The following is a 14,432-nucleotide window of genomic DNA, read 5'->3' on the forward strand; positions in this document are numbered from 1 at the left end:
CTCCTCTATGTCTCTTTTCATGTAGTCCAGGGAGGTACGTCTCAGGTTGTTCACACCAGCATGGACAATGACTGTGTCATATTTGTACTTGCTGTGGAGTGACCCGAGTGCTTGTGTTATGTGGCGGATTCTAGCGCTCGATAGGCAGCTTACTGTGACCCTCTCCTTGTTCAGCCTGGTGAGTGGGACGTCAGTGTGTCTGATTATGGAGTCACCTCTGACAAGTATGTTTGGTGTTGTATTTGGCCTTAAGGGCTGTGCCTGCTTTGTACACTGATTTTGTGGTTTATATGTTGCCTGTGGTGTGTCATGAGGTGGCGGTTGCTTGGGTGTCTGCTTTGGAGGCCTCTGCTGTTTAGGTAAATTTTTGCTCAGAGCCTCCGAGTATGTCTTTGTGTGTTTATGTGTTTGATTCATTGTTGTGATAGCTTTATGTGAGACTGGTTTTGTGGTGTGTGTAGTTGCCTTCTTCTCCTGTCTGGTCTTGCCAGTCCTGAGTTGAGAGAGCTCAGCCTCCAGTTTGGCTAAATAGCTGCATCTCTCGCAAGTATTTGTGTTATGTGGGAGGAGGAGAGGGTTGTCTGTGTACATGAGGCAATTGTAACATTGCCTCAATATTCCCAGATTCGCCAACTGGACAGGAGAGGACGCCAGCATCTGGCCCTTCGACATGCTAGAGAAATTAAGAAGTTTGGGGTGTAACTGAATGAGAGAGGGCTTAGTAAGGAAGTGGGTACTCCTGGGGGGGGGGGGGTTTCGCTAGTGAGGGACTTTGTATAATACAGAAGTGCTAAGCCTGAAAAGAAGATGCTTTTAAGACAAGTGCTGAGCTTTTTTTTTTTTTTTTTTGGAGGAAAAAAAAAAAGCTTTTTAGGAACAAGTGCTGCTCTTTTTAGTTAAGGGATATACTGTTTAGATTACTAGTAGAGCAGCAGTTCTAAGGGAAAAAATGAAGAACAGACTTTATGGAGCCAGAAAAAGTTTAACCTTGTTAAACCGGTGCTGCCCGATGCTGCTGTAGTGGCAACTCCGCGCTAAATCGCGCTAAAGCACGCTAAAGCGTGCTTGATAGCAGGGGCTGGAAAGAGGCAGGAATTGACCCAATACAGCCAATAAAACTACAGTTTCAAGTCAGTAACCACTCCCACAGGGGGCAGGGGAGCTGCTCAATGTTTTTCACTGCCACTGATCAACAGAGAGACTTTCCTTTAGCCCAAGCAAAAATGGCCTCACAGAAACTTACAAACAGTTCAGGAACAGCAAGCCTGTAACTGAAATTTTAAATCTCAGAAAAGTGGGAAAAGAGCAAGATTTTTTTGTTTTTGTTTTTTCAGAGATAGCAGAGGTTCACAAGTAATATCAAGTTATAACAGTGCAGTAAATGACCCCACACAAGAGTGCTAGGTCAAAGACAGAAAATATGCAAGTTTTGAGAAAAAACGATTTTAAAATTAAGTGCAAACAGGAAATTCAGTAAACAGCTTTTGGTTGTGCTCTAAATACAGCTACTAATGCAGAAATCAAGTTTAACAAGCCAGAAAATGCTCAAACTAGGCAACTATGCAGAAAAACTTAGCAAATAAACAGAGAAAAAATACTTAAAATCTCTAAAGTGGCTCCCTTCTTCTCTCAGCATTTTCTCCTCTTGGTGGGTGCTTCACCAACAGCCAACAAGCCTGAAAAGACGCCAAACCCACGAGGCAGCTAAGTTTTAAGAGAGGAAGATGAAGGAGTTTTGGAAATGACCCCTACTGGTCAATAAAACTACAGTTTCAAGTCAGTAACCACTCCCACGGGGGCAGGGGAGCTGCTCAATGTTTTTCACTGCCACTGATCAGCAGAGAGACTTTCCTTTAGCCCAAGTAAAAATGGCCTCACAGAAACTTACAAACAGTTCAGGAACAGCAAGCCTGTAACTGAACTTTTTTAAATCTCAGAAAAGTGGGAAAAAAGCAAGATTTTTTTTGTTTTTGTTTTTCAGAGATAGCAGAGGTTCACAAGTAATATCAAGTTATAACAGTGCAGTAAATGACCCCACACAAGAGTGCTAGGTCAAAGACAGAAAATATGCAGGTTTTGAGAAAAAACGATTTTAAAATTAAGTGCAAACAGGAAATTCAGTAAACAGCTTTTGGTTGTGCTCTAAATACAGCTACTAATGCAGAAATCAAGTTTAACAAGCCAGAAAATGCTCAAACTAGGCAACTATGCAGAAAAACTTAGCAAATAAACAGAGAAAAAATACTTAAAATCTCAAAAGTTGCTCCCTTCTTCTCTCAGCGTTTTCTCCTCTTGTTGGAGCCTTCTACATGGGGTTGAGATGTTGTGTTAACTGTTGCTATCGCTCTGTATTTATTGTCACTTTCCTGCCTTCTTCAACACTCATACTTGAATGTCCCAGGTCTTCTCAGGCACACTCTACCCACCTCTTTGCTGGACACCCTCATTCCCCCTTGCCTTCTTCTTGTCAATCCCACATCCTCTTCACCAGATTGTCTTCTGCATTTCTGCATATGTGTCTGAGCCACCATAATCTGTTCTCTTTGACCTTTTCTGCAATTGGAACTACTTTGGCTTCTGCTCTTATGTCCTCATTTCTTCATGTGTTTCACAGTGTGCATTCTACCACCCATCTCAGGCACTTCATCTCCATCACTGCATGCTTCCTTAACTGCTCTGCAGTTACTGTCCAGGTTTCTGTACCTTATAGCAGTGCTGGTTGCACCACTGTTTTGTACACCTTAGTTTTCAACTTCCTTCTCATTCTTCTGTCATATACTACACTTGACACACTGTGCCAGTTCGCTGTATCCCATCTGATTCTAGCTTTGACTTCCTCATTTATACTTTCCTCCTCCTGAACCACCCCTTCTAGGTACTCAAAGCTGTAATCTGTTCCACTATCTTCCCTTCTATCTCAGTTTTCAACTTCTTCTGAACTCTAACATTTGCTACCATTACACTTGTCTTATCTGTACAGTGTTTCATCCAATGTGCCTTCTGTTTTGCATTCTATTCCCCTATCCTTTGCTGAAGTTCTTGCTCAGACTCTACCTGTCCCCTCTGACTTATTTGCTAATGTAGTCCATCACCAGTATGAACAGAAGTGTGCTCAGAGCTGAACCCTGGTGCATACCAACTCCCACTGGGACCCCCCTCTGTGAGACCAAACACTGTTCATACTTGAGTCTGTGTCCTTGTACATAGCCTGCATTAATTCTACCAATGTTTCTGGGACTTCAGACCACCACACAACTGCTCAAATCAGCTATTCTGAAACCCTGTCATATGCTTTCTCCATGTCTAGGAATGCCCAATTGGATTCTTTCCTCATCTCTTGCTTCTTCTCAACAACCTGTCTCACTGCAAACATTGGGTCGGTTGTGCTGCATCCTAATCTGAATTCAAACTGCTCATCTAACATCTTACTTTCTACTACTGTGTGTGTATTTGTTTATCATTCACCCTCTCCAAAATGTATTTATTTTAGTTTATTAAATCATAATTATTCCTAGCATTTCTCAAGGATTCTTTTAGTTTTTTACTAGCACAATAACATGCTTTCTAAGTAGAGGAAGTTATACTTTTTCCAGATGTTATATTTACTGTTTTTCTTTTTTCAGCAATGTTGTATATCTAGGCTGCCACCAGTGAGGTACACAGACACCTCTTTTCTTTACTGTCACCTTCTTACAGTTATGTGCTCAAGACAAGTTTATACACTGTAAGTGCTTTTTGATTTTTATTGATCAGATCATTTGTTGAGTTAATCTTGAGTGTAAGTTTTTCACAAATTAAGTTTGGACCTGTCAAAGATATGTCTTACATGCTGATATGAGGTTAAATGAATCAAAACTGAACACCAGAAAGCTAAGTGGTCAGAACTCCTTAATGGGACTAATTGCCTAATTTAACAACTTTCTTAGGAATATTGGTGCAAATTAAATCAGCAATGTTATCTTCTCTTGTTGGAAAATTAATAAGTTGGACAAAATTCTTTAAGTGAAGTAGATTATAAAACCCGTCTTTCTGGGGTGGTTGAGCAAGTTCCTTCATGCATGCCGTTTTATATGGAGAAAATTGAAAGCCCCCAAAACTGGTAAGGTTTTCATGGTCCATACATTTCTCCAGTTCAGTATATTATGGATTTCTTTTATAGCATGCTAAAATATTGATTATGTTCATAACAGAGGTACCAGAGATTTCAACAAGTACAGCTTACAACGGATGGGCATTAGAGATAAATACTGCAACTGTCCCACCCCTCCTATCCAGTCTTAAACAGCCATATTATTTGAAACTAAGCAAAAATATCTCTGCACACAGCCATGGTTCTGTAACTATTTTTACAATGCAAAAGATGAAAATTCTCCAGCTTGTTTGATAGACTACAGGCATTTGTGTAGTAAATATTCATCTTCTTTTTGAATTTCTGTAATTTATCCTAATTTTATTAAATAACTGAAGGCTAAAAAAATGAAGTTACAATAGCCCTATGTTTTTGACTCAGAAGTTTACACCTGTGGAAGCTCAGATGTAGCTTATCCTTACCAAATAAATCTTCTTTATGTTGAAATTCATATCACAGCCTCACAAAATCAAGTCCTTTTGCAGAAATTATTAAGCCAGCTGTTGAATAACATTGCCTTAGAAAACTGGTAATCTGACAGAGGCATTGATGGCTCAATTTCAGAATAACAAAGATTAATCTTAAGCCTTGCACACAAATCATGTATGGTCACAGTGTGATTATATATACATGTGGTATATACAGGTATGAACTAAATCAATGAAGCCAGCAGGATTATGACTGAGCATATCTCTCAACCTCTAAGCACAAGAAAGCTGGACAAAGGCAATAATAAGGTGGAATAAAAACCCCAAAATAGAGACAGCTTTTGCCCTTATAAACTTAAAAAGTAGCTAGAATAAAAGCTCATTTGTTAATATGCCTTCTGTGAAGGATATAAAGTCTGAAACTCAAGATCAGGAGCGGCCTTAGGTCAACTGGCGCCCTCCCACACCACCCGATGCCCCCATCCTGGTCTACCTACACCAGATAAATACTGGAAAAGTGCCTCTGCTAGAGCATCATCCGCCTAGTTGGCCTATGCCTAAGGCCGGCTATGCTCAAGATGTATGCCATGATTTAATGACATCAGTCCTCAGTGATTTACCAGAAAACCACACGTTTTATGAAAAACAGTCTAAAAATTAGAGGCAAAATCTGGACAGTTGAGCAGTATGTGACCAAGCCAGTCTTCAGCTTGATACAAGCCTTTGAAGCCCCTTTGTAATTCTCAGATAGTTTACAGCCACTCATACTAGAGACATTAATCTTTTCTGTGTTAATAGTTGAGACTGATCTAACCGATTTCCTAATCATTGAGTACTGCGGTTGTTTGAAGTCCCAGAAACATTGGTAGAATTAGTGCAGGCTATGTACAAGGACCCAATGACTCATATTGGTGAAGGACTACATTAGCAAACAGTTCAGAGGGGACAGATCAACAAAGTTGCTGTATGCAGACAATGTGGCATTACAGGCTGACTCTGAGCTAGAACTACAGCAAAGGATAGGAAAACAGAATGTAAAACTGAAGGCACATGGGATGAAACTAAGCAGAGATAAGATGGTGGTAATGGCAGCAAATTGAGGAAATCAGAATAAGCTGAGAATAGAGAGAGAAGGGAAGAGAGTGGAACAGGTAAATAGCTTCTAGTATCTGGGGGGGTGGTTGAGGAGAAGGGAAGTCTGAATGAAGAGGTCAAAGCTAGAATCAGAGGGGCTGCAGCCAACTGGCATAGAGTCTCAGGTGTAGTCTGTGACAGAAGAATGCTAAAGAAGCTGAAAAGTAAGGTGTACAAGAAGTGGTGTGACCAGTACTGCTGTATGGTACAGAAACCTGGACAGTAAGGGGTATAACAGTTGAAGAAGCTGGAGGTGATGGAAATGAAGTGCCTGAGAAGGATGGTAGGATGCCCACTGTGGGACAGACAAAGAAATGAGGACATAAGAGCAGAAGTTAAAGTAACTCCAATTGCAGAAAAGATCAAAGAGAACAGATTACGGAGCTTTGGACATGTGCAGAAAAGCAGAAGACAATCTGGTGAGGAAGATTTGGGATGAACAGGAAGAAGCTAAGAGGAAGTGAGGGCATCCAGCAAAGAGGTGAATGGATTGTGTGAAAGAAGATCTGTAACAGTCAGGCATGAGTGTTGAAGAAGGCAGGAGTGTGGCACTGAATCGAGAGAGTTGGCGACAGTTAACACAATACCCTGATCCCATGTAGAAAAAATGGGAAAAAGGGGCTGATGATGACAATGAAACAAAGACATTGGTAACCTCCAAACTCTGGATCCCACCCAGTTCGGGTTTGTGAAAGGCAGATCATGCCTCCTGAACTTGATCGACTTCTTTGAGGCAGTCACCAAAGCCGTGGATGAGGGTAAGGTGGTTCACACAGCCTATCTTGATCTCGCCAAGGTTTTCAACACCGTCCCCCATTCTGGAATTATAGCTAAACTCACTAAACTAGATATAAATCCCTACATCACAAGATGGGTTGCCAACTGGCTCACTGACAGAACCCACATTGTAAAAGTTGCACACTCCAAATCTGACCTCAAAGCAGTGACAAGTGGAGTACCACAGGGTTCCATCCTAGGACCTCTCCTGTTTGGTATCTACTTCTCTGAAGTACAGGCTAACACAGAAGGCCTCTGGCTAACAAAGTTCGCAGATGACTGCAAACTAGGAGCCATCCTGCAGAAGGGCCTCGCTGAGACAGATGCCTGGTGTCAGAGCCATTGGCTCAAGCCCAATGCCAAAAAGTGCAGTGTCATCCCCTTTGGTAAAAACTCTGTACCCATGAACTACCACATAGGCAGCAATCTACTTAACACCGAATGCGTGATAAGAGACCTTGGGACCCAGGTGAACAGTAGTCTCTCCTTTGATAGTCACATTGCCACAGTAGTCAGGAAGTCCTTCTACGTGGCACACCTCATCATAAAAGGGTTCTCATCCAGGAAAAAAGAGGTCATTGTTCTCCTCTGCTTGTCACTCATTAGACCCGTTATAGAGTACAACGCCCCTTTTGGAATGTACCTCACAAGACATCTGCAGCAGCTGGAAAGGCCACAGAAGTACCTCACAAAGAGGATTACTGGCCTCAAACAAATGCCCTACACTGACTGCCTCAAAAAACTCCAGCTTTACTCCATAGCATATCGCCTACTTCGAGGTGATCTTTGCCTAACATATAAAGCTATGTCAAACCCAGAGCTGTTGGACATGCTACACCTAAAGAAATCCCAATCCCTCCGAGCTACACGCTCTAGGGACCTAAACCTTGTCACCACAATAAACAGGACACGCTGGAGGGATAGATTCCTGTCCCAGAGACTTCCTATACTCTGGAACAAGCTACCCATCTATGTCAAGCAAAGTTCTTCAATAGCACTCTTCAAGAAAAATCTTGATGAGTGGATGGGAAATAGGAAATACACCCCGGGGATCACTTCTGTGTCTCTGCTGGACAGTGGCACAGGAAAATAACTTTCCTGGGTGGTGTAAGCTATGGAACCTTACTGGCTAGGCTTACATAGGCCCTTGGGCTGATAGCCTAGTACCTGCCTATGAACCTATGATATGAAGCAGCTTTCAACTGAATGTGGATTCCATATACTCTTTGGGATGGGAAAGATACTTAACGAGGTGATAAAATGAGATGAAGTTGTTGTTCTGATGTTAACAGTTGTTAAATTCTGGTGTTAATATTAGCTCATGTTAATTGATAGTTTAAGTGCCTGAGAGATTAATTGTAGGGATTCTTTTAATTTATTTGTTTACTGATTTATTTGTGTTTTTTTTCATATTTGCCAGGGGGCAGCAATCGAACTGTGGAATTGCCTATGACTAAATCAAGGTGCTTTCGATTTAAAATACTTAACAGAAGTTTCTTTCTATATATTTTATGTATTGTTATGTTATGGTAGGTTGGTTAGATGAAACTGTGATGCCCCAAAAGTGGCCCATTAATCAAGGAATTTCAATCCTCACCACTGGCAACAGTGGAGGATGTACACACTGGGAGGGTGACAAGTACACACACAGTAAAGTGCAATTTCCCTTAAGAGCACACAGAGACCACTGTCAGTCTGAGGCTGTTTTTTTCCCCAGATCCCCAATAAGACTCCACACTGGCACAGCTATGGAGTTGAAATCTCAGCTGAGTGGCTAAGCCAAGACCTCTAGCATACTTTCTGTCCAACCAGTGCTTTATGTCCTTACCCTAACTGGCTGACACACACACACACACACACACACACACACACACACACACACACACACACATACACACACACACACACACACACACACACACCACACACCTAGGAAAGGTTGGCACAGGTTTACTAGCTATGTCCCCTTCTGCGCAAACTATAAGGTAGTTATTACTGCCACCAGCCAACTCTTTATCAGCTACTTTAAGGCCCTTAGCAAAGGGTGTCAATCTTAATGTGTAATGTTACTATTAATCCAAATGGTAGTTTGACCAAGAGCAAGGCACAGTGTCACCAAATAAATATGCAAGTACTCCCAGAACTTAAATATGTCTCACAAATATCGGCTACAATGAAAGGTTTAAATATATTAAGAGACACTAAACAATTCCTTATTATGTTATATGAGGCCATGCAAAATATATCAATAATTGATGACTTTTGGCTGGTTACTTTAGATGTACAATACCTGTTTACTACTATACCGAATCTACAGGGAATTGAAGGTATTCGTAGATGTATGTTAGCCCAACCACATATGACCCACTATCAGGTGGATACTTTATGCAAACTTATGGAAATTGTATTACAACATAATTTATTTATGTTTAATAACCAGCTATATATTCAGAGGGATGGTGTAGCTATGGGCACATCATGTGCCAATAGCTACGCCAACTAGTTATGGCTGATTGGGAAAACCAACTGATGTTTGGACTTGAAAGCTACAAATCACATGTAAAATTTTACGTCCGTTTCGTGGATGATTTGTTTTTGATATGGAATTCAGGTTATAATGAATTATGTGAGTTTTTGCATCAAATCAACTCCATTACCAATTATTTAAAATTTACCATGGTGGCTTCTAAACATTTAGTTTCATTCTTAGATGTATTTATAGAGAGGTTACCCAGTGGATTATTAAATATGGAAATATTCAGAAAAACTTGTTACAGGAATGCCCTATTGCATAGGACTAGTATGCATCCTCAATATATCTTTAAAAATATTATAAAAGGGCAAGCAATGAGAGCCTCTCGTATGAACCCTACGGAGGTTGGTTATAGCAATGAAATACAGAAACTTAGTGAAAATGTGAAAGAAAGGTCCTACCACCCCGATGAAATCAGGGAGAATATCTCATTAGCCAACCAACTTAGAAGTAATAGAGCGAGACCATATTATACTGAAAGGGAGCAGGACATCCAGATCAGGGATGGAATGAAAAGCTCAGATTTTAGTAACAGTGGAACTCGGATTTGCACTTATTACACCCAGGACGCCAATCAAATTAGGGAAATATATTCCAAATATTGGGATATTTTGAGAGTGGATCCCAATATCAGCAAAGTGGTGGTTGATAGACCTAACTTTATCTATAAAAACAAGATGAGTCTGTATAGAATGTTGTGTAACTGGACGATTTGAAAATAGAATCCAGACAGAATGTACATCTAGTTCTTATACTAAGCCATGTCAAAAATGTAATTTTTGTAGGTTTATAAATACAGATGCCAGCTTTATACATCTGGTTACACATTATCATTATACTTTTTCCTGCTCAGCCGATTGTAACTCACAACATGTGGTATACCTAGCCATTTGCGGTTCTTGTCCTGCATTTTATGTGGGCAAGACCGACAAACGTTTGAGAGATAGAATCAGGGAGCATCAGTACAACATAAGAATTAAATCTGTGAACAATGCGCTCTCCAAACATGTACTTGACACTTCGGTAGGACATCAGTTTAAATTCTTAGTCACACAGATATACTATCCTACCATTCGGAGGGGTGACATATGGAATAAAACTGAACAGAATGAGGCCAAGTGGATTATCAGACTTAAGGCTGATTGTCCACCTGGTCTCAATGATCGAGTACCTATAAAACCTGTTTTAAAGGGCAAAAGACTTAATAGACCTAAATAGTGTGTAGTTGTTTTTGACTAAATTCAGAAAACACATTAAATGGAAATAGGTATTATGACCTTTGTAAAGCCAGATTTTTATTAACTTATACTCATTAGAAGTTTTAAAGTTAGTTTTATTGTTATATATTTTTATATGAAACAGTTGAATATGAAACAGTTGTATTTTTAAAATGTTGACAGAAAGGATATGATGTCATGAGTTGGACCTATAAATATAGGTATTTTATTTTGAATGTTAAACGGCCTGAGGAAGCCATTCAGGTGAAAGCGCTAGCCGTCTGCAGTCATTATATTATCCATGGTATCGTTGTGTTGTTCTAAATAAAAACTGTCTGTTTTTAACGCTTGGGAACTGGATGATTCTGACGCTTGGATTGAACACTTTGGATTTATACTAGAATTGTGTCATACGCTCAGCCTGCTTCTTTTTATATTTACATATTTAATAATATATTTTTAATAAAAGAACAAGAAAATAATCTGTAAATAATCACAGTTACATCACAGTTCAAAATCACAGGAAATGTTTAAAACAACATTGTAGGAAAGTCTCACATAAAGCAAGAAATCATCTAAGCTATGCTTCACTAAGTTTCTGTCGCAACCTAAGAGAAATTACTGTACCCTAGTTAACTTACAGAACAACAAGCAGGCAGTTGTGGTGAGTGGATGTTTTTGTCAGGTCAGAGACAAAATACAGAATGCCCAGTCTCTGTCTCTCAGAGAGTTCTTAAATGAATATCTCAACTGTTAATCCTGGGTTAGCTTGCAAGATGACATCACTTCTTGTCATCTAACTTGAGTTCCCAAGCTAAACCCCCATTGCCAGCCTTTAGGACACTTACAAGACAATGCAGAAGGGTTCCTAGTATTAGACATCCTGCCTCCTTGCTGCATTGAAACCATCTTTTATGGAGCAGTTGTAAAATCATTTAATTTCAACTATTTTTCTGAAGTTTTGCAAGTTGTTCCAGTTTTCACTGTTAAAATATATACATTTACACAGTTACAATAATTTATATACATTTCTGTTCTCTTCCAGTAGGGTACACTGAGGACACATCTCTAAGCTGAGTACTCTACAATATAGCTCTCAACACACATCTCTATACATACATTTGTAACACAAGCATATGAATCATGTTGATATTCACAAATGACACGATTACAGATAGCTGTGCTGGCAGTACCTCCTTTTGTCACAGAACCATTGTGAGTAAATATGATGCTGAGGGAATATATGTTTTGTAGGTTCATTGTGGCTTGAGCTTTTATTTGTAAATGTTAGGAATAATTAGAATGGATTGTGTTTTACTGTAGAGGAAAGTCTTGAAATCAGGCTGTTTTAGTCAAGGTGGTATCTGAATTTATTAATAAGGTACTGGGTTGTATAGCCTGGAAGTGGGGACTGTACACTGATTCCTCTACAGCTATATTAAAAGGTCTGATTAGCACAGTTTGTTGTATCTTGTAAGAAATTAACATGGATGTTAAAGGATTATTTCCATGCTTGTTTTTGCTATTTTACAATATTAGGTTGTAAATTAAGGACAAATCTGTACAGTATAATTAAAGCATGATAGGTTTAGGTTGATAGTCTGAAGGATGGTTCTTCTACAGGTGCCCCGTTGTACTGTAAGTCATTGCTAGAAGTTATGCTGACCTTTTAAACAGTTTGGTCACAAATTTCTTCTTTCTATTTTATTATTTAACTCACGTTTAAATGCTGACTTTAATAAAGTGTTCCTTTGAATGACTTGTTTTCATTAGGTTCATTGGATTTTGCAAAATATATGTACATATGTTTCTACTGATTATGTTTTTCTCTAGTAATCATTTTTCTTAAGCCTCAAAATAGCGTGGTACTACAGATAGCAAGGACTTGCAATGAAAATAAAAAATGCTTGAGGTGAATGGTTACTACTTTTTTGTCTAAGTACAGGCTACAGAAAGGGCAGATCAGCTTTGTATTTTTTATGGGGTAGTCATTGCCTGCGGATAAAAGAGATACACAAGAACTGCTTGCGGGAGAAGCTACATGCAAGTATATTTTACACTTTATTTTTCATTTTAAGGGTACATTTTGAACACACTACACAAGAGACCAATCACAAGCTAAGCTACAAATGTATTTTTGCTTTTGTGATTTCCGTGTGCAGTATTTGAATTGTGAGGGGAAGCTCAAACTTAGTGACAAACTGTTTACTATTATAATTCCGAAACTGACAATAAATTTGTAATTAAATATCGAAATACATAGTCGAAAAGTTGATAATGCGACCGTTGACAATGACGAAAATAGCATATTGTTGTCAAAAATGTCGAATACGACATTTTACATAACTGCCATCCATTCAGTGATCTCCGTAGTGCAGTATATCTCCGTGACATCCGCAATGTGAAAATAATGCGAATCACCCAAAACGTAACCACCATAAATGTCCAAATGTGTACTTAAAGTAGGATAAACTGGTAATTAATACAGATGCAGCAAACATAGAGATAATGACATTCATAAACTCCCATATGTACATGAAAACACAGACAAAATACACACATATGTTATCTGTAGAGATAACCATACTCAACAACCATTAATGCACGTGCCTGTATTAAAAAGAACAGTGATGTGCCATTAACTGGACAAATCCCAGTGGTGTGAATTCATCCCTTTTAGCCAGTAAACACTGCAACGTATCTTCCTTATCGGTCAGCCTACGCTTCCTAGGAGAGGATGGCACACTGCATAATAGTTTAGTCTTCAGGTCTTCCAGGTGATTTTGCTCTAGACAGATGGCATGCAAAACATCTGTAATGTGTAACTGCTTTTTACCAAGTAAGCTCCGTAATTGGCGATGCCACCCCTGTACCGCATTCTGACTCCTAGGATACCCTAACGTGCAAGTATCTGCTGGTTCCAAAATGAAACCTCGAATAGGGTTGGCTGCCTCTCAGACATACTACCTCGCATGCCATAGCAACGAAGGCGGCCTAAAATGTAGTTATTCTTAAAGAATTCATGTACCTCTTTCACCTAAAGCATCCTCAGTAGAAGTCAAAGTTTCCATAACATGTTCCGTATGGTTAAATGCCAATGCAGGGAGTTGTTTACATAGCAAAGCAAACTGTGTGTCATTGCCATACACTGTAGTAAGATTTAGCTTCTGGATTTGCCTCCACAGGATCTGGCAAAAGTGGAACCAGCACCCCTTTGGCATACTGTTAGGGTGATGTTTAATTATACTGTTTACGACACCCTTTTCAAAGTCACTAAGGACCATTTTAGGGAGTAACTGCAATTCAAACTCTTCACAGAGACACAATAATGAACTCCAAAAGTGATCGTAACACTCTTCACACTTTGACGGCAGAATAATGTAAACTACAGGCACTACTTTAGTGTGTCCACTACCTTCCACACTACAATGCACAGTATACACTTGCTTACATTCCCGTGTACTAATAGGAAATGTGCCGTCCACCAGTATATACTCCGATTGACATAGTACATGTTAATTTCCCTCAGTAGTCAGAAGTACCACATCGTAACTATGACTCCGCAACGTACTAGGTTTAATAATAAACTGCCCCTGTTTCAGTGGTAACATATCAGGTGTGAGATCCTTTAATGTGGTCAAATTAACCGTAGGTAGGGTACGATTCTTTTTCCTGAGCCTACATACACATTGTTTTAATGCGTCCGTATTGGCCATAGTGGTCACTACATCAGTAGATGTGCTAGCCAGTACTTCAGACACTATTCGACATGGGTCCTCAAGTGTTTGTTCAGCTCTCCTTTTTATCTTTTCACGCACCTTGCTTTGCTCTACTTTAATAACATCAGGACCATGGAAATGTTCAGTACTTTTTATTAACGTCTCACCACTATCTGTACTCTCGGTTATGCAGCGACCCTTACATTTCTGTCTACTCTTCATAGTATAACACCAGTATTTCCTTTCTAATGTGCTTCTCTCCAAATAATACTGATAGCCATCAGTACACAATGTAAAACGGCCTTTTTGTGACTTGATAGTTGAATATGTACGTCTGACCACTCCTGGATAACCCCCAGTATGTTGCTCTGCCATTATATTACAGTTACCTACAATTAAACCATATATAATATATTAGGAAACCTGTTTACCAACCAGCAGTGCTGATATTGCATCAGAGTTTAGATTTGTGTAATTCTGATCCAATATTTGAAC

The 14,432-nt window shown here is 39.5% G+C and overlaps 1 protein-coding gene across 1 annotated transcript in view; it reads left to right on the forward strand.

Annotated features, from left to right (window-relative positions):
* Window positions 1-14,432, forward strand: part of GMEB2 (glucocorticoid modulatory element binding protein 2) — a 2,829,650-nt gene that overhangs the window by 1,062,773 nt on the left and 1,752,445 nt on the right. The gene's annotated exons all lie outside the window — the stretch shown is intronic.

Source organism: Protopterus annectens, chromosome 14.part0 (genome assembly GCF_019279795.1).
Source record: "Protopterus annectens isolate FY-2018-M chromosome 14.part0, PAN1.0, whole genome shotgun sequence".
NCBI lineage: Eukaryota > Metazoa > Chordata > Ceratodontiformes > Protopteridae > Protopterus > Protopterus annectens.